General features: G+C 37.2%; 1 long non-coding RNA gene across 2 annotated transcripts in view; it reads right to left on the reverse strand.

The window, feature by feature from the left end:
• Positions 1 to 23587, reverse strand: part of LOC113897041 — an 876355-nt gene that overhangs the window by 644692 nt on the left and 208076 nt on the right. For both annotated transcript variants that reach the window (XR_003512220.1, XR_003512219.1), the window contains exon 3: positions 14139 to 14250. This is a non-coding gene — a long non-coding RNA (uncharacterized LOC113897041). The remainder of the gene's footprint in view (positions 1 to 14138; positions 14251 to 23587) is intronic.

A 23587-nucleotide genomic window follows, 5' to 3' on the forward strand; every position in this document is an offset into this window, starting at 1 on the left:
TCAAAATACTAAAAACCAATAACATAATCACAAAACATTACCTGGACTTGGAGAAATAAATCAATATCAATCTTTTAAATTATACTTCTATAAAGCTGCTACCTAAACATTGTTTATTCATTTTCTAAATACATAGGCTTTTGTTCACATCCATGAAAACTCTGCCTTATTTCTTAGTCAGCCTACATTCTTTTACAACTGATAATAGAGCATTTCTTCTTTTTATGAACTCTTTCATATTCCACTAAATCTATATTCTCATTTTCCTTTATTTGGTTTTTAATGAAGTCAGTCAGTCCTTTCCCTTTCCAGTTAATTTTTTAAATAGAATTTCACTGATGCTGAAACACCCACTGTCTGCTGTTACCTACAAGCAAAATCCTTATCACCCATGGGAAATGAATTGAATATTTCAAGCAAATAAACACAAACAGTTGTGACTCTGAATGACTAATTCATTCGCTTGGCTATATCCTTGGTTAGGCTGAGTTGAGCTTAGTGATTTAAACCCGCTGTCCAGCAGAACTGAAATATAATGATGGTTCTATCAGATAAGCATAAGAGCTGCTAAAGATTTTTTCTTTATTTTCTTTTCCTCAAATTACATCTAAGCATGGGAACTAAAAACATTCATTATTTATTTTTGCAAATTTTATTTTAAATTTTTATTACTGAAGTTTCAAACATGACCACAAGTTGTGGCAACAGTACTATAAATAAAAGGTGCCCATTTCACCACCTATTACAATTTCAACAACATATTAACACATGACAAGCTTGTTCTACTATACCTTTACCCCCTCCTCCCTCAATTATTTTTAAGTAAATCCCACATATCATATCACAGAGATATTTTGGCATGTATCTCTAAAACAGGAGACTCCTTCCAGAAAAAGGAAAATATAATCACATGCAATAAATTATTACTTAAGATCATCAAACATCCAGACTATGTTCATATATACTTGACTGTCTTATAAATTTTAAAAACATGAATCATTAAATCAAGATTCAGATGGTCCACACATTGAGATAGCTGGTATGTCTTTTAAAACCTTATTGCTTTTATTTCTTGCATTTGTTTTTGTTAAAGATACTTGATCCTTTATCCTGCAGACTTTTCCAAAATATATCATGCTAACTGCATACCAGTGATGTCATTTATTGAGTTCCTTTGTCCCCTATATTTCCTATAAATTGGTAAATAAATCAAGATGCTTGATCAGATTCAGATTTTTCTTTTTTCTAGGAAGATATCTTGTGGATAATATCAAATACTTCTACCAAGATAAGTTACACATATCATCTTTCTTTTAGATGTTATCAACTACTGATGATTATTTCTTAGACCCGTTAATCTATTGGTGGGGGCAAAATAGTGATATTTGTCATTTCTTTTCCATTTATTAGCTAGAATATTTTTATAAGGGAAATGTTCCTTCACTAATAACTTAGTTCAGTTCAGTTCAGTCACTCAGTTGTGTCCAACTCTTTGCAATCCCGCAGCACGCCAGGCATCCTGGTCCATCACCAACTCTGGAGTTCACTCAAACTCACGTTACTGAAGTACAATTATATAAAAATGAGGACAAATACTTGATTCTTTCTCTTTAGAAGATTTCAAAAAATGTCATCAATGAGTTGTTTTTAATACCATTATAAACCCATGAAACTAAGCATATTTGATGTATCCACCATAGTTTTTGTATTAATTGATGATCAAATTATTTCATTTTTGACCGGTAGATGCTTATTCAGGTTGCCTTCTGAAGTCCTTTTATATGACCCAAAAGTCTTTGTTACCTTTCTTTCTGATACTACAGAATATTTCAGGCTCACTTTGCACATTTCTTTTTTTCCCGTATATAAAATGAGCCATGGCGCCAAAACAAAACACAAGTTCATTTTAATGTAAGTGATAAAGCCCATAATCTGAATACCAGAAAAGCAGTCTTTGCTGTTGGATGGTCATTCCTTTTAGATATTTTCAGTGTACAGAGGTAGGGAAAAAAAATTAAAGATAAAATATATTGCTCGTGAATATTGATGATTACAACTCAGATTAGAATTTATAGAGTTATGTGAGTTCTTTGTCTGTTTGCTTGTTTTGGAGAACAGCATTCAGTTCAGTTGCTCAGTCATATCTGACTCTTTGTGACCCCATGGAAGGCAGTACCCCAGGCATCCCTGTCCATCACCAACTCCTGAAGTTTGCTCAAACTCATGTCCATCGAGTCGGTGATGCCATCCAACTATCTCATCTTCTGTCGTCCCCTTCTCTTCCTGCCTTCAATCTTTTCCAGCATCAGAGTCTTATCCCAAGAGTCAGTTCTTTACATCAGGTGGCCAAAGTATTGGAGTTTCAGCTTCAGCATCAGTCTTTCCAATGAATGTTGAGGGTTTATTTCCTTTAGGATTGACTGCTTTGATCTCCTTGCAGTCCAAGTGACTCTCAAGAGTCTTCTCCAACACCACAGTTCAAAAGCATCAATTCTTTGGCAATTATTGAGATTTAATTCACATATCATATAATTCACCCTCTTAAGGTATACAGTGTTTTTGGTATATTCACAGATTTCTGCAACCATCACCACCATCAGTTTTAGAACATTTCTATCACCACCCTAATGGCAGAAAGTGAAGAGGAATTAAAGAGCCTTTCATGATGGTGAAAAAGGAGAGCGAAAATGCTGGCTTAAAACTCAGTATTAAAAAAACTAAGATCATGGCATCTGTTCCCATCACTTCATGGCAAATAGAAGGGAAAACATGGAAACAGTGACAGACTTTATTTTCTTGGGCTCCAAAATCACTGTGGATGGTGATGGCAGCCATGAAATTAAAAAGACATTTCTACTTGGAAGAAAAGCTATGAAAAACTTAGACAGCATATTAAAAAGTAGAAAAGCTATGACAAACCTAGACAGCATATTAAAAAGCACAGACATCACTTTGCCAATAAAGGTTTATATAGTCAAAGCTATAGTTTTCCCAGTAGTCATGTATGGATGTGAGAGTTGGACCATAAGATTGAATGCCAAAAAATTGATGCTTTCGATTTTTGGAGAAGACTCTTGAGAGTCCCTTGGACAGGACAGCAAGGAGATCAAACCATTCAATCCTAAAGGAAACCAGTCCTGAATATTCATCGGAAGGACTGATGTGAAGCTGAAGCTCCAATACTTTGGCCACCTGATGCAAAGAGCCAACTCACTGGAAAAGACCCTGATGCTGGAAAAGAAGGCAGAAAAAGAATGACAGGGGATGAGATGGTTGGATGGCATAACTGACTCAATGGACATGAGTTAGAGCAAACTCTAGGAGATGGTGAGGGACAGGGAATCCTACCATGCTGCAGTTCATGGGGTCGCAAAGAGTCAGACATGACTTGGCAACTGAACAACTCGTCAGCTATTACCCTCCCCAAGTCTCCACATTCTTCTTCTTTCCACTAACTCTAAATACAAGCACTAACCTACTTTATGTCTCTACATATTTGTCTATTCTGGATATTTCATATAAATGGAGTCATATATTGATAATATATGATCTTTTGTGAATGTGTTCCATTACTTAGTGTTAAGTTTTTAAAGTTTATCCATGTTGTAGCAAGTATCAATACTTCATTCCTTTTTATGGCTGAATAATATTCCATTGTGTGGATAGACCACATTTTATTTGTTTATTCTTTCATCAGCTGATGAATATTTGGCTTATTTTTACTCCTTGGCTATCATGAGTAATGCTGCTATGAATATTAATATGCAACTTTTTATGTTAACATTTTTAAATATTTCTCTAGAAGTACAATTGCTAGATCAAATGATAATTCTATGTTCAACTCTTTGAAGCACTATCAGATAGTTTTCCAAGTGACTACATCAAATCACATTCTACCAGGAGTGTATGATACTATGATTTCTCCACATCTTTGACAACATTTATTACTATCTGATTTTTTGTTATAGCCATTATGCGTGTGAAATGGTCTCTCATTCTAATCTGGGTTTGTATCTCCCTGATGGCTAATGATATTAAGCATCTTTTCATGTGCCTGTTGACAATTTGTATATCTTCTCTAGATAAAATTCTATTCATATCATTTGAACATTTTTTTTCTAAATTGTGTTATCTTTTTAACTGAGTTGTTCAAGTTCTTTGTATATTTTAGATATAAGTCCCTTATCAAATATATGATTTGTGATTATTTTCTCCCAGTCTTTGGACTGTTCACAATCTGACCCTAACCTACACTACCAACTTTATCCCTTGCCTCTTACTTTGATGAACTTTATAGTCTAACCATGGCTTACTTTCTGGCCTTCTATGTAGAGTCCTGAAATTCTAATTGAAGATTCTTCTCTTCCTCTTAAACTCTAACTAAACTTCCAGAAGATTGAAGCCTTCTCCAGATGACCCGCTAACTGCTACTGCTAAGTCACTTCAGTCGTGTCTGACTCTGTGCGACCCCATAGATGGCAGCCCACCAGGCTCCCCTGTCCCTGAGATTCTCCAGGCAAGAACACTGGAGTGGGTTGCCATTTCCTTCTCCAATGCAGGAAAGTGAAAAGTGAAAGTGAAGTTGCTCAGTCGTGTCCGACGCTTAGTGACCCCATGAACTACAGCCTACCAGGCTCCTCCATCCATGGGATTTTCCAAGCAAGAGTACTGGAGTAGGGTGCCATTGCCTTCTCCACCAGATGACCTGAAGAAGATGATAATCCAATTATCTTTTCATATATGCATCTCCTATAATATCTAACTTGACTGATCTAATATCTAATTTGGCTGACACAAGCAAAACTGAATTAATTATGAGATAACCTGCATGCTAGTGACCTACTGACTCTCAGGACAACAGAAATTCAGAGAAAGATCAAATAAATGTGGTCTATGGAAGTTAGAGAAAATATCTTCCTGCAAGATGTAGAACTTGAGCTAGAATCTTATATAAATAAGAAGGTATCTTTTTAGAAACATATCTACATATTCCAATGACTAGTAATATTCCTCTCCCTGCCAATTTCATTCAGAGTTTAAACCTGTTTCCTAAAGTACAGCCTGAGGGAGAATAAGTACAGCTCTTTCATAGCCTTTATATATGAAGACGCTTATTAAATTGCAACCAATGTTTTTTACTCCAGGCTTCATCTCACCTCCTCAGTTATCGCTCATGTTCTTAAAAGAATCTCCTAGGATCTTCCTTAGACTGATCCTACAACACTTATTTATCCCAGGAAATTTGGATTATGATTAGACTTATTTAAGAATTGAAACAGCCACCCAACTAAATATTGTCCATTTATAAATGGGAGATAGCAGGGTATAATAGAGCGGATCTGTTAGCCTTTACAGAAGCTTATTTTTTTCCAATTTCCCTTATTAAAATAACTGTTTTTCATTAAGCCTTACCCCCAAACTATGATTCTGCATTTGCAAGATCTTTCAGGATCTTGATGTATAATTTTTATGACTCTGAAAAAATATACTAGTTTATAGCATCTAAGTGCTCTCCCACATGTGATCTTGCTTAAATTTCAAATATTCCTTACCCATGCTTGTTCTGCTATCTCCAGTTTGAAGTTCATTTCTTCAAAGTCAAAAAGGGGGAGGGAAAAAACCCTGCATTTGGTAAGAGTTAGTTCAAAAAGTATAGAACTGAGAACTGAAAAACTGAGTTTCCCCCCTCCCCCTTAGTTCAATTACATTGTGTTTGTGCCTTCGGGTAAAATTCACAATCAATACTGACTCCACTTCTTCATCTGTATAAAGAAGCAAGACTAAGTAATTATTGGAACTTTCCTCCATGTATGTCTTCAGTCATTACTTTGCTGACAAACATCTGTATGATCAAAGCTATGGTTTTTCCAGTAGTCATGTATGGACGTGAGAGTTGGACCATAAAGAAAGCTGAGCATCGAAGAATTGATGCTTTTGAACTGTGGTACTGGAAAAGGTTCTTGGACCGCAAGGAGATCAAACCAGTCAATCATAAAGGAACTCAATCCTGAATATTCATTGGAAAGACTGATGCTGAAGCTGAAGCTCCAAAACTTTGGCCACCTGATGCAAAGAACTGAGTTATTGGAAAAGACTTTGATGCTGGGAAGGATTGAAGGCAGGAGAAGGAAACGACAGAGGATGAGATGGTTGGATGGCATCACTGACTCAATGGACATGAGTTTGAGCAAGCCCTGGGAATTGGTGATGGACAGGGAAGCCTGGAGTGCTGCAGCCCATGGGTAGCAAAGAGTCAGATATGACTGAATGACTGAACTGAACTGATGTCTTCAGTAAGTGTCCTTTCCACTGTCTGGTTGAGTTACAAATCTTTTAATATTCAAGAGGCTCCCTGCCAGCATCTTCCTTGGTAAGGTCAATTTTCTCCTACCCTGAGGTTTTTTTAGCCCATGTAATTGCTAAACAATTTTCAGAATTTTCGTAAAGCCTACAAATCAGCCATTTTCCTCACTCATATATGGTCACCTGCTTAGAAATCTCAGTCTTTTGCAAGAAGTCCTGTAAGATTTCTGACTTTGATCCCCACCATTATTGCAACCTTTGTCATTGAAATCCAAACAACTTGGGCGGCGTGAAAGAGGCTATAACTTCTATGTGACGACAGTCACCAGAGAGGCCTAGAAGTCAAAGACAAGACTCTGTAGTTCTCATAACTGCAGTGCAGTGGCAATGCTTAGTTGCTCAGTCGTGTTTGACTCTTTGTGGCCCCGTGGGCTGAAGCCCACTATACTCCTCTGGAATTCTCCAGGAAAAGATACAGGAGCAGGTTGCCATTTCCTACTCCCAGGGATCTTGTCAACCCAGAGATCAAACTCACATCTCTGTGTCTCTTGCATCAGCAGGCAGATTCCTTACAACTAGCACCACTTGTGAAGCCCCAGATCCACAATATAACTAACATGCAACTACTGTATAACTGCTGCTGCTGCTGCTACTGCTCCCCCATCCCTGGGATTCTCCAGGCAAGAACACTGGAGTGGGTTGCCATTTCCTTCTAACATACGCTAAATACTACCTAATTAAAATGTACAATTTGATGTTTTGATTTATACACACACCTGAAAGAGCTATCACCACAATTACAATAAGGACCATAGCCATCATTATTAAAAGCTTTTTCCATCCCTTTTAATCTATCTTACCCCTTCCTCATGTACCCTTCTGCTGTTTTAGATATTTAAGAGATATGGCCTCTTTTGGGAATGGGGATCAGAAATTCTGCTTTTAACTGGCTTGCAAAGAGATCCCCTAAACATCAAAGTTGAAAACCTTTGCCTTGGGGAAGGAACTTCACATTTTTAAAATATATTCAATTTGGGGCTTCCATCCATGAATGAATAACTTTTTTTCCTCTAGATTATTTTTTGACGTTTTTTTAAGTCTTTTTTTTCCTATTGCTTACGATATGTGTTCTATTTCAACTATTCCATCCTTCTTTTCTGTTTTTTAAAATTTCAAGCCAAAGTAGCTATACAGTCATAATTACTATAAACATACAGAACTGTGACATAGAGTTCTAAGAGAAGATGGGTGATAATTCAAATCTCTGAACTTTACAAAGTTCTGAGTAAAACTATAAAAGGCTTATACTTCATCATACAGAAATTTTCAAACACTTCCATATATACAAAGTTTCCAAAAATGTATAATATACATTTTCAAGAGACATGATTCACCTCAAAGTCCTAGATAATTAATTTAGAAAGCTGTTTTTTTTTTAAGTGTTCATCACGATTTCATAAGTGAAAATTTAAAATTATTTGGACTTTACTGAACATATGTTAGGTCCATGAATCAAGGCAAATTGGAAGTGGTCAAACAGGAGATGGCAAGAGTGAACGCTGACATTCTAGGAATCAGTGAACTAAAATGGACTGGAATAGGTGAATTTAACTCAGATGACCATTATATCTACTACTGTGGGCAGGAATCCCTTAGAAGAAATGCAGTAGCCATCATGGTCAACAAAAAAGTCCAAAATGCAGTACTTGGATGCAATCTCAAAAATGACAGAATGATCTCTGTTCATTTCCAAGGCAAACCATTCAATATCACAGTAATCCAAGTCTATGCCCCAATCAGTAATGCTGAAGAAGCTGAAGTTGAACGGTTCTAGGAAGACCTACAAGACCTTTTAGAACTAATACCCCAAAAAGATGTCCTTTTCATTATAGGGGACTGGAATGCAAAAGTAGGAAGTCAAGAAACACCAGGAGTAACAGGCAAATTTGGCCTTAGAATACGGAATGAAGCAGGGCAAAGGATAATAGAGTTTTGCCAAGAGAATGCACTGGTCATAGCAAACACCCTCTTCCAACAACACAAGAGAAGACTCTACACATGGACATCACCAGATGGTCAACACCGACATCAGATCGATTATATTCTTTGCATCCAAAGATGGAGAAGCTCTATACAGTCAGCAAAAACAAGACCGGGAGCTGACTGTGGCTCAGATCATGAATTCCTTATTGCCAAATTCAGACTTAAATTGAAGAAAGTAGGGAAAACCACTAGACCATTCAGGTATGACCTAAATCAAATCCCTTATGATTATACAGTGGAAGTGAGAAATAGATTTAAGGGACTAGATCTGATAGACAGAGTGCCTGATGAACTATGGATGGAAGTTCATGACATTGTACAGAAGACAGGGATCAAGACAATCCCCGTGGAAAAGAAATGCAAAAAAGCAAAATGGCTGTCTGGGGAGGCCTTACAAATAGCTGTGAAAAGAAGAGAAGTGAAAAGCAAAGGAGAAAAGGAAAGATATAAACATCTGAATGCAGAGTTCCAAAGAATAGCAAGGAGAGATAAGAAAAGCTTCTTTGGCAATCAATGCAAAGAAATAGAGGAAAACAACAGAATGGGAAAGACTAGAGATCTCTTCAAGAAAATTAGAGCTACCAAGGGAACATTTCATGCAAAAATGGGCTCAATAAAGGACAGAAATCGTATGGACCTAACAGAAGCAGAAGATATTAAGAAGAGATGGCAAGAATACATAGAAGAACTGTACAAAAGAGATCTTCATGACCCAGATAATCATGATGGTGTGATCACTCACCTAGAGCCAGACATCCTGGAATGTGAAGTCAAGTGGGCTTTAGGAAGCATTTCTATGAACAAAGCTAGTGGAGGTGATGGAATTCCAGTTGAGCTATTTCAAATCCTAAAAGATAATGCTATGAAAGTACTGCACTCAATATGCCAGCAAATTTGGAAAACTCAGCAGTAGCCACAGGACTGGAAAAGGTCAGTTTTCATTCCAATCCCAAGGAAAGGCAATGCCAAAGAATGCTCAAACTACTGCACAATTGCACTCATCTCACACTCTAGTAAAGTAATGCTCAGAATTCTCCAAGCCAGGCTTCAGCAGTAAGTGAACCGTGAACTTCCAGATGTTCAAGCTGGCTTTAGAAAAGGCAGAGGAACCAGAGATCAAATTGCCAACCTCTGGTGGATCATCAAAAAGGCAAGAGAGTTTCAGGAAAACATCCATTTCTGCTTTATTGACTACGCCAAAGCCTTTGACTGTGTGGATCACAACAGACTGTGAAAAATTCTGAAAGGGATGAGAATACCAGACCACTTGACCTGCCTCTTGAGAAACCTATATGCAGGTCAGGAAGCAACAGTTAGAACTGGACATGGAACAACAGACTGGTTCTAAATAGGAAAAGGAGTACATCAAGGCTGTATATTGTCACCCTGCTTATTTAACTTATATGCAGAGTACATCATGTGACATGCCAGGCTGAATGAGGCACAACCTGGAATCAAGACTGCGGGGAGAAATATCAATAAACTCAGATAATGCAGATGATACCACCGTAATGGCAGAAAATGAAGAAGAACTAAAGAGTCTCTTGATGAAAGTGAAAGAGGAGAGAGAAAAAGATGGCTTAAAATTCAACATTCAAAAAATGAAGATCTGGCATCTGGTCCCATCACATCATGGCAAATAGATGGAGAAACAATGGAAACAGCAAGAGACTTTATTTTCTTGGGCTCCAAAATCACTGAGGATGGTGACTGCAACCATGAAACTCAAAGACACTTTCTCCTTGGAAGAAAAGCAATGACAAACCCAGCAAGCATATTAAAAAGCAGAGACATTACTTTACCAACAAAGGTCTGTCTAGTCAAAGCTTTGGTTTTTCCAATAGTCATGTACAGATGTGAGACCTGGACAATAAAAAAGGCTGAACACTGAGGAACTGATGCCTTCTAACTGTGGTGCTGGAGAAGACTCTTGAGAGTTCCTTGGACTGCAAGGAGATCAAACCAGTCAATCCTAAAGGAAATCAAACCTGAATATTCACTGGAAGGACTGATGTTGAAGCTGACGCTCCAATACTTTGGCCACCTGATACAAAGAGCTGACTCACTGGAAAAGATCCTGATGCTGGGAAAGATTGATGGAAGGAGGAGAAGGGGGCAACAGAGGATGAGATGATTGGATGGTATCACCGACTCAATGGACATGAGTTTAACCAAACTTCAGGAGATGATAAAGGACAGGGAAGCCTGGCGTGCTGCAGTCCATGAGGTTTCAAAGAGTTGAACGTGAGTGAACGACAGAACAACAAAAGTTCAAATGGGGCTTCTTTTCAATGGGAATTTATATAGGGCATGAAATGTGATTACCAAAACCAAATAATTTATACTAGCAATATTAACATAGTTGACATTTTTCTTTACACTGTTCTTCAAATATCTTTTAAAAGGATTCAGATGAAAGTACAGTATTTGGAAGGTCCACTAAATGTGTTTATTACTTACTGTTGTAATAAAAGCGAACTGAAATCCCATCTCCATAATTAATGCTTTAAGGTCTTATTTATTCTTTTGATCATTACAACTCCAGGCAAAATTTAGAAAACATAAAAAGCCCTTACATTTCAAATAGAAGCATTATTATTTTACTTCTGAGTAAAAGAAAGCACCATGAGTCATTGCCATCAAATGGAAAAAATGCCTTATGGTAAATGATGCCTCTTTTTATTGCTGTTGTAAAAGTCCTAGCTCTGAGAGTAACCTAGGAGGCACTGCAAGTGATTTTCTGTGAAATGAAATAAAACCAAATGATCAATGTGGAGACTAAAGTGTAACCTAGACTCAGAATTAAGCAGGAATGTTCATATCCTAGTTTTTATTACCAAGCTGCTGAAAGATGTTAAAATTATATGGGGTACGTAGGAATGAGGATATAACTAAAGAGTTTGGGCTTGGCATTCTCCTTCTCAAGGAAATGAGACAACCTCTCAAAGATATCATTTCATTCTTTGATTACACATCTAAAATACTTTTCTGAATTGTATAGGTTTATTAAATCTCTATAAGAGTAAAGCACTCTATAAGGTATTTCTGTGATTTCTAGAAGGGCTAAATGAGGATGGCAAGATCCTTGATCACAGTGTTTTGACATTTTTTTTAATCTGACTTCAAGTAACACCAAGATATCTCAACAGTATTTCATTTTTAAAAGTTAATACATTAAAATTTTTGTTGGAAAGATTTAATCATCATTCATTCAACAAAAATGTTTTATAGGTCCACTCTGCCCATCTACATGCTGCTGCTGCTGCTGCTAAGTTGCTTCAGTCGTGTCCGACTCTGTGCGACCCAATAGACGGCAGCCCACCAGGCTCTGCCGTCCCTGGGATTCTCCAGGCAAGAATACTGGAGTGGGTTGCCATTTCCTTCTCCAATGCATGAAAGAGAAAAGTCCAAGTGAAGTCACTCAGTCGTGTCCGACTCTTCACGACCCCATGGACTGCAGCCCACCAGGCTCCTCCGTCCATGGATTTTCCAGGCAAAAGTACTAGGATGCTAGAAGAGTTAAATCTCCCACTTATTGTTTTCACTAAGCTAGTCTATCCAATATTGCTCTAAAAAAGGATAGCACAAGTCCTTATTATTTACCTCTCATTCAACAAGTGCCTCTTTCATGAAGCTTTCTCTGATCATCTCAACTAGAAATCATGCTTCTCATCTCTCTACCCTACAGTCACATATCAATCTTGTCCTTTACTTAATTTAGTTTCTTATCTTTCCATGTAGGTCATAAGCTCCAAGACAGGAAGAGTCCTGACTCTCTACACTGTTATTCATTCATTCATTTATTCAGCAGGAATGATACTGAGCCAGGCATTATGTGAAATTTAAAGATAAATAAGACACAGGTACCATCATCAATTTGATTTTAGTTCTACTGGTGAAATAAGATATGCATACAATTACCACAACATGATTCCTATAAACTGTTGTACATCTAAAAATTGAGTTGAGTGGAAGGCTTTTCAAGGAGCCTGGAGGGCTACAGTCTAAAGGGTCACAAAGAATAGGACACAACTGAGTGACTAAACACAACACATACACACCTGGCCCCTGCTTCTTTATATAGCTCACATAATTTAACATGATGTCATGGGCAAAGTAGGGACTAAATAAATTGGTGTTGGATGAATGTTTGTTGAGAGCACTTTTTAAGATCTCACTGTTAGGCCCATCAAATTTTGCTTTTGGTTCACGCATTTCAGAAAGCCACCCACTATGACACTTTATTACATTTGTATTTTCAGATTCTGGTGGCTCATAACGAATATAAGGAAACAGAAATCTAAACAAAAATGTGAGGTGGCAACGGCTAGCATTGACCTTTGAGTCAGGGAAGCTGCTCTGGACTTTGGTTCCTCCATTTCCTCATTGTGTGAATTGAATCTTAACCTCTGACTCTAGCTCTCAGTTTCCTTATTTGTAAAACAATAACAACAATTGTCACCCAAGGATGTTGTTATCGGGCACGAACAAAAGAATGCACTGAAAGCACTTGGAAAACTTCAGACATTTTCTAAATGACATTGTGAGCTCAGAGGGCTTATGGCCAGTAAAGAGTAGCATGTAGTCAAGTCAATGAGAACTTTCCTTGCTGCTGTGAATTGTCAGGCTGACTTGCCACTGACACCTTATCAATTTAGAAAAGTCACATTTGTCGTGCAATTTCAGTCTTTCCAGCCACAACCTGAAAACATGCCTTATGCAGATGAAAGCTTAGTGGGATGCAGCATTTGATGATTCTGATGACAGTTGTAAAATTTTCAGAAATCTTTATAATAAAGGTAATAGGCAAATATAGCCTTACTGGTCACACATTTATAGTAGCTTTCAATTATAATATTTTTTTAAATTGTGTGAGGCAGTGTGCAAAATGCTCTAAAGATGAATGCATTCTCAGCATGGTATGTGGAGAGAAATATCAACTTCCAGTCAGAGGACACCACATGACTGCACGACAGTACAGACTGGGTTCTGGAGTCTGAAGACCTAGATTCAAGTCTAGTCACTTAAACTAAATGAATCTAGTATCTGGATTCTCATCCTTGTTTTAAAAAAAAATGGGATCAGTGTTGGTCTCTGCTACACAGGTTGTTATGAGGGTTGAATCTATTAATTCAGTAGAGCATATCCAGACTGTCTGGCCAATTAGTACTTTTTTCATCTTTATCACCTAACAGCAAGTTACCTTGAGCCAGACTACTTAGGGGCTTCCCTGGTGGTTCAGTGGTAAAGAATTCACCTGCCATTGCAGGAGATGTGGGTCTGATCCCTAGGTCACAACTAGAGAAGGAAATGGCAACCCACTCCAGTATTCTTGCCTGGGAAATACCATGGACAGAGGAGCCTGGGAGGCTATAGTCCATGGGATGCAAAGAATTGGGCACAACTTAGCAACTAAACAACAAGGACAAATTTCTTAACCCTACCAGACCTCAATTTCCTTATCTGTAAAACAAGGATAATAATAAAGTTTTGTCACTGTACTGTTATATTAAACTAGATGGTGTGCAATCTGGAAAATAGCACAGATGTTTTCATTTCTATTATCACCTCATCCTCTTTCTCTTCTGCCACTTCACTCTTCATACTAACCACAGTAAACTACCAGGATATGCTCTCTGGAAGGAAATTCTGGAATAAATTAAAATTCCAAGAAAACTGCATTTTTATCACAAGAAGTTATCTCCCTTGGGCTATGTGTGTTTCACATCAACAGCAAACCCAGAGCCATCTAACTTGACAGTACAATGCTGTGTGGATTAGTGTCAGCAAACCTTGAGACGCAGTTGGCTGCAGGACACCTGGGGCCCATCGCCCCTTCTGCTGATTCACTGGACAGCAAAGAACAGCATTCCCAGATGTTCAACCATGCAACACCCACCAGGCCTAAAAAAGATTACAAGGGGGATCAATATGAGTTCCTTTCTCATGACAGTAATAAGGAGCAAGGGAGTAGACTGGCATCCTGTTGAAGTGAATAAGTGTTATGGGAAGAACTGAAATAATTAAATCATTTTTTTGCTCACAGCTCTCAAGGTCTGGGTTCACTGACATGTACTTTAACAGTGTTTCCTCCTCAGCTGTGTATATACATCAGACACTTCTAGGTTAACAAGATTTAAGACATTATGAAGTGTTACTTCCTGAAGAAAGGCCACCCTATTTATTCCTCATCTAATCAATACCAGTATCCAGACCAAAGGAAACATATACACATACAACCCAAGTTGTCTGTGCTTAATAGTTCACATACAACTCCTTGAATTTGATGAATGTAAACATTAGTACCAGGCTATAAGAGGGGATGCTTTTACAAGGACAGAATTTACTCAAACATCAGTTTGAATGATATTTTCATGTTTTATTCTGGTTGAATAAGGTACTGCAAAGAGTCAATATTGGTAGATTGAAGTAATGTGGGCATCTGCAGTGCATACTAGCTGCCTTTTTCTAAGACATGAACATACTTTGCACACACACACATGGAATCATAAGCTGCGGACTCAGTGGTAAATTATTGTAATCATTTTTAGAATACTCTAGGTTAAATCATTTAAAAGCATATTTTTCAGGTTCTAATTGTATAAATCATCTTTTAATATTAATACACCCATAAAAATAATATCTATAATAGCACTACTTAACTGCAAAATGTGTTACTGATATTAGTTATTACATCTCTTAACCAAACCCTAAGACAATGAGGTCAGTGATATTTACATATTATTCAGCAGTCCACACAGTAGGCTTCTTTTAAGGTTCAACTTCAAACATTTTCCTCCTAGATTTAACTCTTATGCCTCCTTTCAATTAAAATTTTTCTTCCTACCTTCTCACTAAATTTTCTTACTACCTCTGTTATAACATTTATCACAGCTTATTGATATTATATTTGTTTATACATATATGGAGATCTCTTCAAGAAAATTAGAGATACCAAGGGAACATTTCATGCAAGGATGGACATGACAAAGGACAGAAACAGTAAGGACCTAACAGAAGCAGAATAAATTAAGAAGAGGTGGAAAGAATACATAGAAGAACTGTACAAAAGATATCTTAATGATAAAGACTATTAGAGCTAGACATTCTGGAGTGTAAAGTCATGGGCCTTAGGAAGCATTACGAAAAACAAAGCTAGTGGAGATGATAGAGTTTCAGCTGAGCTATTTCAAATCCTAAAAGATGATGCTGTAAAGTGCTGCACTCAATATATCAGCAAACTTGGCTGATAAAGAAGGCTGAGCGCCAAAGAACTGCAGTTTTCAAACTGTGGTGCTAGATTCTTGAGAATCCCTTGGACTGCAAAGAAATCAAACCATTCAATCCTAAAGGAACTCAATGTTGAATATTCATTGGAAGGACTGATGCTGAAGCTCTAATACTTTGACCACCTGATGCAAAGATCTGACTCACTGGAAAAAGCCCTGATGCTGGGAAAGACTGAGGGCAGAAGGGGAAGGGAGCAACAGAGGATGAGATGGTTGGATTGCATCACTATTCAATGGACATGAGATTGAGCAAACTCTGGGAAACAGTGAAGGACAGGGAAGCCTGGCGTGCTGCAGTCCATGGGGTTGCAAAGAGTTGGACACAACTGAGCACTGAATAACAAAAATGCTTAGCTTCCAGATAAGACTCCAGATGCCCAGAAGGCAGGCTCTATTCTGCTCATCTTTGTGTAAGCTGCCCGCTTTACTTCTCACCACTAGGAGTTTGCACCTAGCTGATCTTCTTTACTTTTTAATATATATCTATTTTTTAAAATGTTGCTGGTCATCCTGTTATATTTTAACTGTGGAGCTGTTAATTCTGACACTAAAATACAGTTATGAAACCCCACACTCACCTCTTATAAAAATGTGTGGTTACCTACTAGGAACATATGTAACCAGATTTGTTTTGTGCCTTTCTCTCAGCTACACAAGGGACATGCCCTCCTGCCGTTCGTAGGGTGATACTTTCTCTCCATGCTGTCTGTGGTAAGTGGCAAGCAGTGCTTTTCCCTAGTGAGAAGGAAGTCAATAGGCTGTATTTTACAGTGACAGCTGGGCCATTTGACTTGAGTCTTATTACACTTGATGGCTACCTTTAGGGAATGTCTTTTTCAATTGTTTATTTTCCAAGCCTCTTGTCAGTTCAAACTACAGAAAACAAAAGGGGAACCCACATTTTACTAATGTGCACTCATAACATGAAAAGCACTTTGTCAAACATGGACTCATGAAGATATTTTACTCTAATGAAATCCACAGATATTTACCAGAAATTAATAACAATATGGGAATGATACAAATTTAAAAAATTCTAACAGTCCACTCATGGGTATTATATTTAGGAAATAATAAGCATATAGATATATAAATTTGAAATTATCTGAATTACTTAAAAGACCTCCCTAAATGCCAAATTAAGACAGGTTTTAATAATAGGCACTCATTTTAGGAAGGCACTTTATCCTTTACTGCATTTTTTCAGTGGGGGAGCCACTGACATTTCAGCAAAGCAATCATTATTACATAATGCTGTTGTAAGCATTACTAGAGATTTAGTATCCCCGGCCCCTGGATACTGCCATTACAACAACCAAAAGTGCCTCTTATTATTTCCAATTGTCCTCTAGGGTAACAGTTGTGAACTGAGTATATTAGTCAAAATAGGCCAAGTGATGCTGCAGTAACAAACAACCTCAAACCTCAGGGATATAATTTTTTTTTAATTTCTCTCTTACTCTACATATACAAAACAAATCAAGAGGTACATTCTGCTCATTATAATGACCAAGGACCAAGGCTGATAAGGCTCCATTGCAATAAGCACACACACAGTCACTGTAGCAATGGTGATCATACAGAGCGTATTGGAAAGAAGAGACATCACAGTTGGGGAATTATAGCTTTAGGTATCAGAACAAGGCAGAAAAGCATAATTTTGAAGGATAAGGGCACACCTTGAGATGCAAAACCTAACCTCTAGGTTCCCTAGAACTAGTTTGTTCCTTCAAGTAAAGAAGGTAGTGTTGAACAGGGAAGTCCACCAAGAAGGCACTGTCTCTTGGCAGTAGAGAAGAATAAAAGATTTGATTAAAAACAATACAAAGCAAGACAAGGAAATAAACAAGAAATCATAGCTGCCTATTCCATTCATTGAGGAGAAAAGCAGGCTAAAATTACATAAGACTCCCTAAACCACAGGGATAATTCCAACTGGCCTAGAATTAATTCTGGCTCTGTGCTAATGTAAACTTGCTCCTAATGGCTGATGAAACTCACTTTTTCAGAGATACTTAGTAAATAAGGGAACAAAATCATGATATTCAAATATATGCTAAGGAAAGAGGAAAGGATTGTAAGCTATGAGAAAAAAAATAAATGTTAGACTCATAATAACATCCAAAGAATATTCTCATGGAGCATATAAAAATTATGACCAAATCTCTCTCCTTAAATTTTAAAAACTTAAGAACCAAGTGATTCAATGAAGGAAGAGCTCAAAACACAAATGTAAGAACTTATATGATAACTAGACAGAAGGAGAAGATAAAATTTAAGCTGTCAGAGCTCAAGAAAATCAGTGGGAGAAAAAATAAAACCATCAAATTTTGAAGGATAAAGTAGAGGAATATAAGGAAGAACAGACACTGTTATAAACATATTAAGAAGAAAAGCTAAAATAACTATGAAAGTGAATGAAAAAGAGATACAACAGGGTATATAACTGGGATTTTTAAATTGAAAAAAAGAAAAAATAGAACAAATAGTTAAAAGGCAGATCCATTTTGACAACAGTATAGCATGAGGAAGGGGTCTCCCTAGGTGGCACAAGGGTAAAGCATCCACCTGCCAATGTAGGAGATGCAAAAGGCTTGGGTTCAATCCCTGGGTCTGGAAGAGTCACTTACAACTGAGCATGTAGCATGCACAGCAAGAAGGCTGCTGAGCCACTCCAGGCCCCCAGAGCACAGGGGAGGGATTGCGGCAGGCCACGGCGCATGGCTGTGCTCCTCCACGTGCTGACACTGCAGCCACAGCTCTCTGCCAGTGCCCATCCCAAGGTCTGTAGAGGCAATGAAGAGTCCCCAAACATACTCGTCTACAAAGTAAAAGAACAGACTGTTCGCTGCAGGGAAATAGGGAGAGGCTGTTTCTTGTCACAAAAAGGCAGACATATATCTTTCTGAGTCTATGGGCTGACATGGCCTAACCATGCCCATTTATTACTGGAATTGCAAACGGATTGTTGCACAAAGCAGTTATTGGTCATTCTGGAGAGGTGGAAAAAGAAAAGTATTTAAAGGTATGAAGTCCAGCAGAATGTGGACAAGAATGTTGCTCCTCATCCTCGGGTATCTCCAACCCTCTGCTGTGGAAGTTAAAAGTGCAGGTCCTTTCTTTTCTAGAAATGGAGGCCAACCTCAGAGACACACCTGCAGAAATTTAGGGGCACTCTATTTTTGTGGGATCTATTTAAATCAGCAACAGAACAAGCTAGCAGAGCTATGCATAAGGAGCAAAGCTCAAGAAGATTATTAAAACACCTATAAATGAGTATATAACCAAAACTGTATTTCTAAAAAGGGATGTGGAAAAAATAAAAACTAAAGAGGCATGTGGAGTTCTTTGAGGCTAAGAATGAAAAAAATGAAAGAAAATAAACAATGAAAAGCTGAAAAGGAGAGTCTTCCAAAAGTTCTAATAAAAATGATGTCATAGATAGATGCTGATTTTCTTTCAAAAACAAATCAGAGTTATGGAGTTTGTCATCACATTTAAAACTTCAACATCACCAATCTGGCAGAAGTTGGTGGCAAATATAGGGAAAGCCAAGGACATACCAATACTCAGTCTTATTCTAATTTTCCACCTCTAAAATTTCTTCTCTTAGAGGAATATTTTTCAGAATGTTCTGAGTGAACTTCAAATAAGTAAAATAGAAAAGTATGGCAGAGGAGGAAAAGAGGATAAATAATATAGCTCACAGACATTAATAACAACAAGAACAATACAGAGAAAGCCACCATGCCAGAGATATTCCCTAAAAGTGCATAAATTGTCAGTACTTCAGGAGAAAAGGCAGACCCAAGACAAGAAACTGAAATATGTAGCAAATTTCACTTTTTGACTCAAGCTAAAGATTTCAAGATTTGGGAGACAGTAAACTGAGAGGTTCAATTTTTCTTATTATAATCCAAATGGCTACTGAGAGTTCTAGTCCAAGAAACACTTACATTTCTGTTTTCAAGGTTATAGATGTATAAAAATGTTTTATGTAACCATCTATGTTATAAAAAATATTTCAATGGCAAATTTTAATATGAAAGCCTAGGGCTCTTTGTATTCATTTTTTTAAAATAAATTTTATTAATTCATATGAGGTTTATAAGTTGTATACCCTTCTAGATGAAACTATGTATCACACACTACGCAACTTCAACATAAAACATTATGACTAAAAGAATCCTTTAGATTTCTATTTATGAGGAAAGAAATAAATGATTAGTTTTGCTCTTAATTATCAGTTTACATAGTTAGTCAAGTTATTTTGTAAATTTAACTTTTTTGTTGTATAGTGCATTATTTCAAAATATCCAATGAAATATCCTTTTGTCTTTAATGGCGCATAGTGGAAGTAATGCCCATTGGCAGTGTTTGATTATAAGAAAACAAAATAATTGTGCTTTGAAAGTGATATAATTCAGATAAATATTCTTGGAATAAAGATAAGAATGTGTATATATATATGTGGTTAATACCTGGAAAAATAAGCTAGAATAGTCCACAAAGATAAATATTCTAGTAAAGATGTTATTGGACTTCAACAACTTTAAGAAGGAAGGAAGAAAGGAAGGTGAAAAAGGAAAAGAAAAATGAAAACCATTTGGGCATCTAGACAAAAACATTTAGTTACTTACAACAGAGAATAAACTGGCCTGGCCTCAGAATTCTCTGCAGTAATATTCAATATCAGAAAATACTAGACCAATACAAGAACCTTAAGAAAAGAAAGTACTATCCCAAGTGGTTATACTTTGCTGCCTTCACCTGGGCGCTTCAGAGTGCAGACTCGAACAAAGGTTTAATTGCATGTATTCATTAGTTTCCTGTGGCTGCTATACTGAACTTTGTGGGTTAGGACAACAGAAAGTTATTCTCTTACAGTGTCAAGATCAGAGCCTGATATCAGTTGTCACTGGACTGTAATCAAGGTATTGGTAAGGTTTGCTTCCTCAAGAGCTCTAAGGGAAATTTGTCTCTTGATTCTTACAGCTAGTTTCTGGAGGCTGCCAGCATTCCTTGACTTGTGGTTTTATCTCTGCAATCTCTGATTCTGTGGTCATACTTTCTTCTCTTCCATTGTGTAATCTCCCTCTTCATATTACTTATAAGGACACTTGTGATTGCACTTAGGACCTACCCAGACAACCCAAGCATAATCAATCCATTTGAAGAACCTTAATTAATCACATCTGCAAAGATTTTTTTTTTTGCTTTATATAAAATATAGAATTTACAGGCTACAAAAAACTTAAATAAAAAATTAATGGAATTGTAAAGGACTACTCTTCTCAATGCAAATAAACTTGAAAATTAGGATGAATTAGATAATATGCCAGAAGCATATTATTTATCAAAACTATTTACAGGAGATATTTTAAAGATTTTCAAAATACAAAAAAGAAAACAAAATCAAAGAGTCTCCCTCTCCACTCCCCTTCATCCCAATATAATAAGGTGCCTGCATTAGACAATTCAAAGGAAAATGCTAACAGAACTTTTAAACAGCAGATAATTCCAATGGCATTTTATGTTTAGAGATCAAATTGCCAACATCTGCTGGATCATGGAAAAAGCAAGAGAGTTCCAGAAAAACATCTATTTCTGCTTTATTGATTATGCCAAAGCCTTTGACTGTGTGGATCACAATAAACTGTGGAAAATTCTGAAAGACTTGGGAATACCAGACCACCTGACCTGCCTCTTGAGAAACCTGTATGCAGGTCAGGAAGCAACAGTTAGAACTGGACATGGAACAACAGACTGGTTCCAAACAGGAAAAGGAGTACGTCAAGGCTGTATATTGTCACCCTGCTTATTTAATTTATATGCAGAGTATATCATGAGAAACGCTGGGCCGGAAGAAACACAAGCTGGAATCAAGATTGCTGGGAAAAATATCAATAACTTCAGATATGCAGATGACACCACCCATATGGCAGAAAGTGAAGAGGAACTAAAAAGCCTCTTGATGAAAGTGAAAGTGGAGAGTGAAAAAGTTGGCTTAAAGCTCAACATTCAGAAAACAAAGATCATGGCATCCGGTCCCATCACATCATGGGAAATAGATGAGGAAACAGTGGAAACAGTGTCAGACTTTATCTTTTGGGGTTCCAAAATCACTGCAGATGGTGACTGCAGCCATGAAATTAAAAGACGCTTACTCCTTGGAAGGAAAGTTATGACCAACCTAGATAGCATATTCAAGAGCAGACATTACTTTGCCAACAAAGGTCCGTCTAGTCAAGGCTATGGTTTTTCCTGTGGTCATGTATGGATGTGAGAGTTGGACTGTGAAGAAAGCTGAGCACCGAAGAATTGATGCTTTTGAACTGTGGTGTTGGAAAAGACTCTTGAGAGTCCCTTGGACTGCAAGGAGATCTACCCAGTCCATTCTGAAGGAGATCAGCCCTGGGATTTCTTTGGAAGGAATGATGCTAAAGCTGAAACTCCAGTACTTTGGCCACCTCATGCGAAGAGTTGGCTCATTTGAAAAGACTCTGATGCTGGGAGAGATTGGGGGCAGGAGGAGAAGGGGACGACAGAGGATGGGATGGCTGGATGGCATCACTGACTCGATGGACGTGAGTCTGAGTGAACTCTGGGAGTTGGTGATGGACAGGGAGGCCTGGCGTGCTGCAATTCATGGGGTCACAAAGAGTCGGACACGACTGAGTGACTGAACTGAAGTGAACTGAGGGTACATAAAAATAAAGTTTCTGATTTATTTTTATGAAGTGGGCATAAAAGTGATCTCTAAAATCAACAAAGATTATACACACACACACATACAAAACTAGCAACCACATTTCAATGGTTCAACAGAAGTCACTGTTATTTCAATATTAGGATACATGGAAATCAATATCCTTCTTACAGTCAAACAACAGCCAGTTAGAAGACACAACAAAAGGAAAAATCCTTTATTTTCAAAAACACCACAAAACATTAAACTATCTCAGAATATGTGTGTGATCATTATGAAAAAGACTTTAAAATGATACAGAGGAACACAAAATAAGATATGAACAAAAGGAAAAGCATTCCTTGTCCTTAGACAGGGTGACTCAACATCATATAAATATAATTTCTCCCTAAATTAACCTACAATCTTCACACTAGTCTAATAAAGATGTCAGCATCACTTTGGCAAAATAATCAAGCTGAGTCAAAAGTTCATTTGGGAAAATAAACAAGTAAAACTAGCCAAGAGAAGTCTGCAATAGAAGAGTAATAGAGAGGGACCAGTCTGTAAGTATGAATCCATTACAGAGCTTCAGTAATTACAACAGTGTGACACTAGCACATGGATAAACAGACAAATCATAGAACGGATTACGAAGTTCACATATGGCCTTTTACAAAAGGTGGCATTTCAAATAGGTGGGGGAAAGGTAGATTATTGATTAACAGTGTTGAGAAAAATGGGTCTGAAAAAAGAAAAGGAAAACAAAAAAGAAAATCTGGTTTCATTCCTGACAACTAGTAAACAGGATAAATTCCAAATGTCTTAAATTTTTAATTACTTTTTTTAAAAAAGATCAAAATATCAGGGGAAACCATAGAAAATGGAAGGCCTTTCTATTTGACAGGAAGTCCAGAAGCTATGAAAGTAAAAATGATAAACTCGATTACAGGTTTAAAAAATGTATACAGTAAAAAGTAAACAAGCAAATTAAGGCAAATATCAAACTGGGAGAAAAATATGTGAATTTAAGTCACAAACAAAACGTTAACCTCACTAATTATAAAGAGTTTCTAGATCAATGAGAAAAATACAATCCAATGAGAAAAATGGACAAAAAATATTCACAGTTCACAAAAAAGGAAATATGAATGGTCCTTCAATATACATAAAGAAGCTCACTCATAAAAAGAAAATAAAACAATTTTCACCTATCAGATTGGTGGAGATTGAAGTTCAATAATTCACTACTTTGGGGAAACTG

The sequence above is a fragment of the Bos indicus x Bos taurus genome, chromosome 8, assembly GCF_003369695.1.
Source record: "Bos indicus x Bos taurus breed Angus x Brahman F1 hybrid chromosome 8, Bos_hybrid_MaternalHap_v2.0, whole genome shotgun sequence".
In the NCBI taxonomy this organism is placed as follows: Eukaryota; Metazoa; Chordata; class Mammalia; order Artiodactyla; family Bovidae; genus Bos; species Bos indicus x Bos taurus.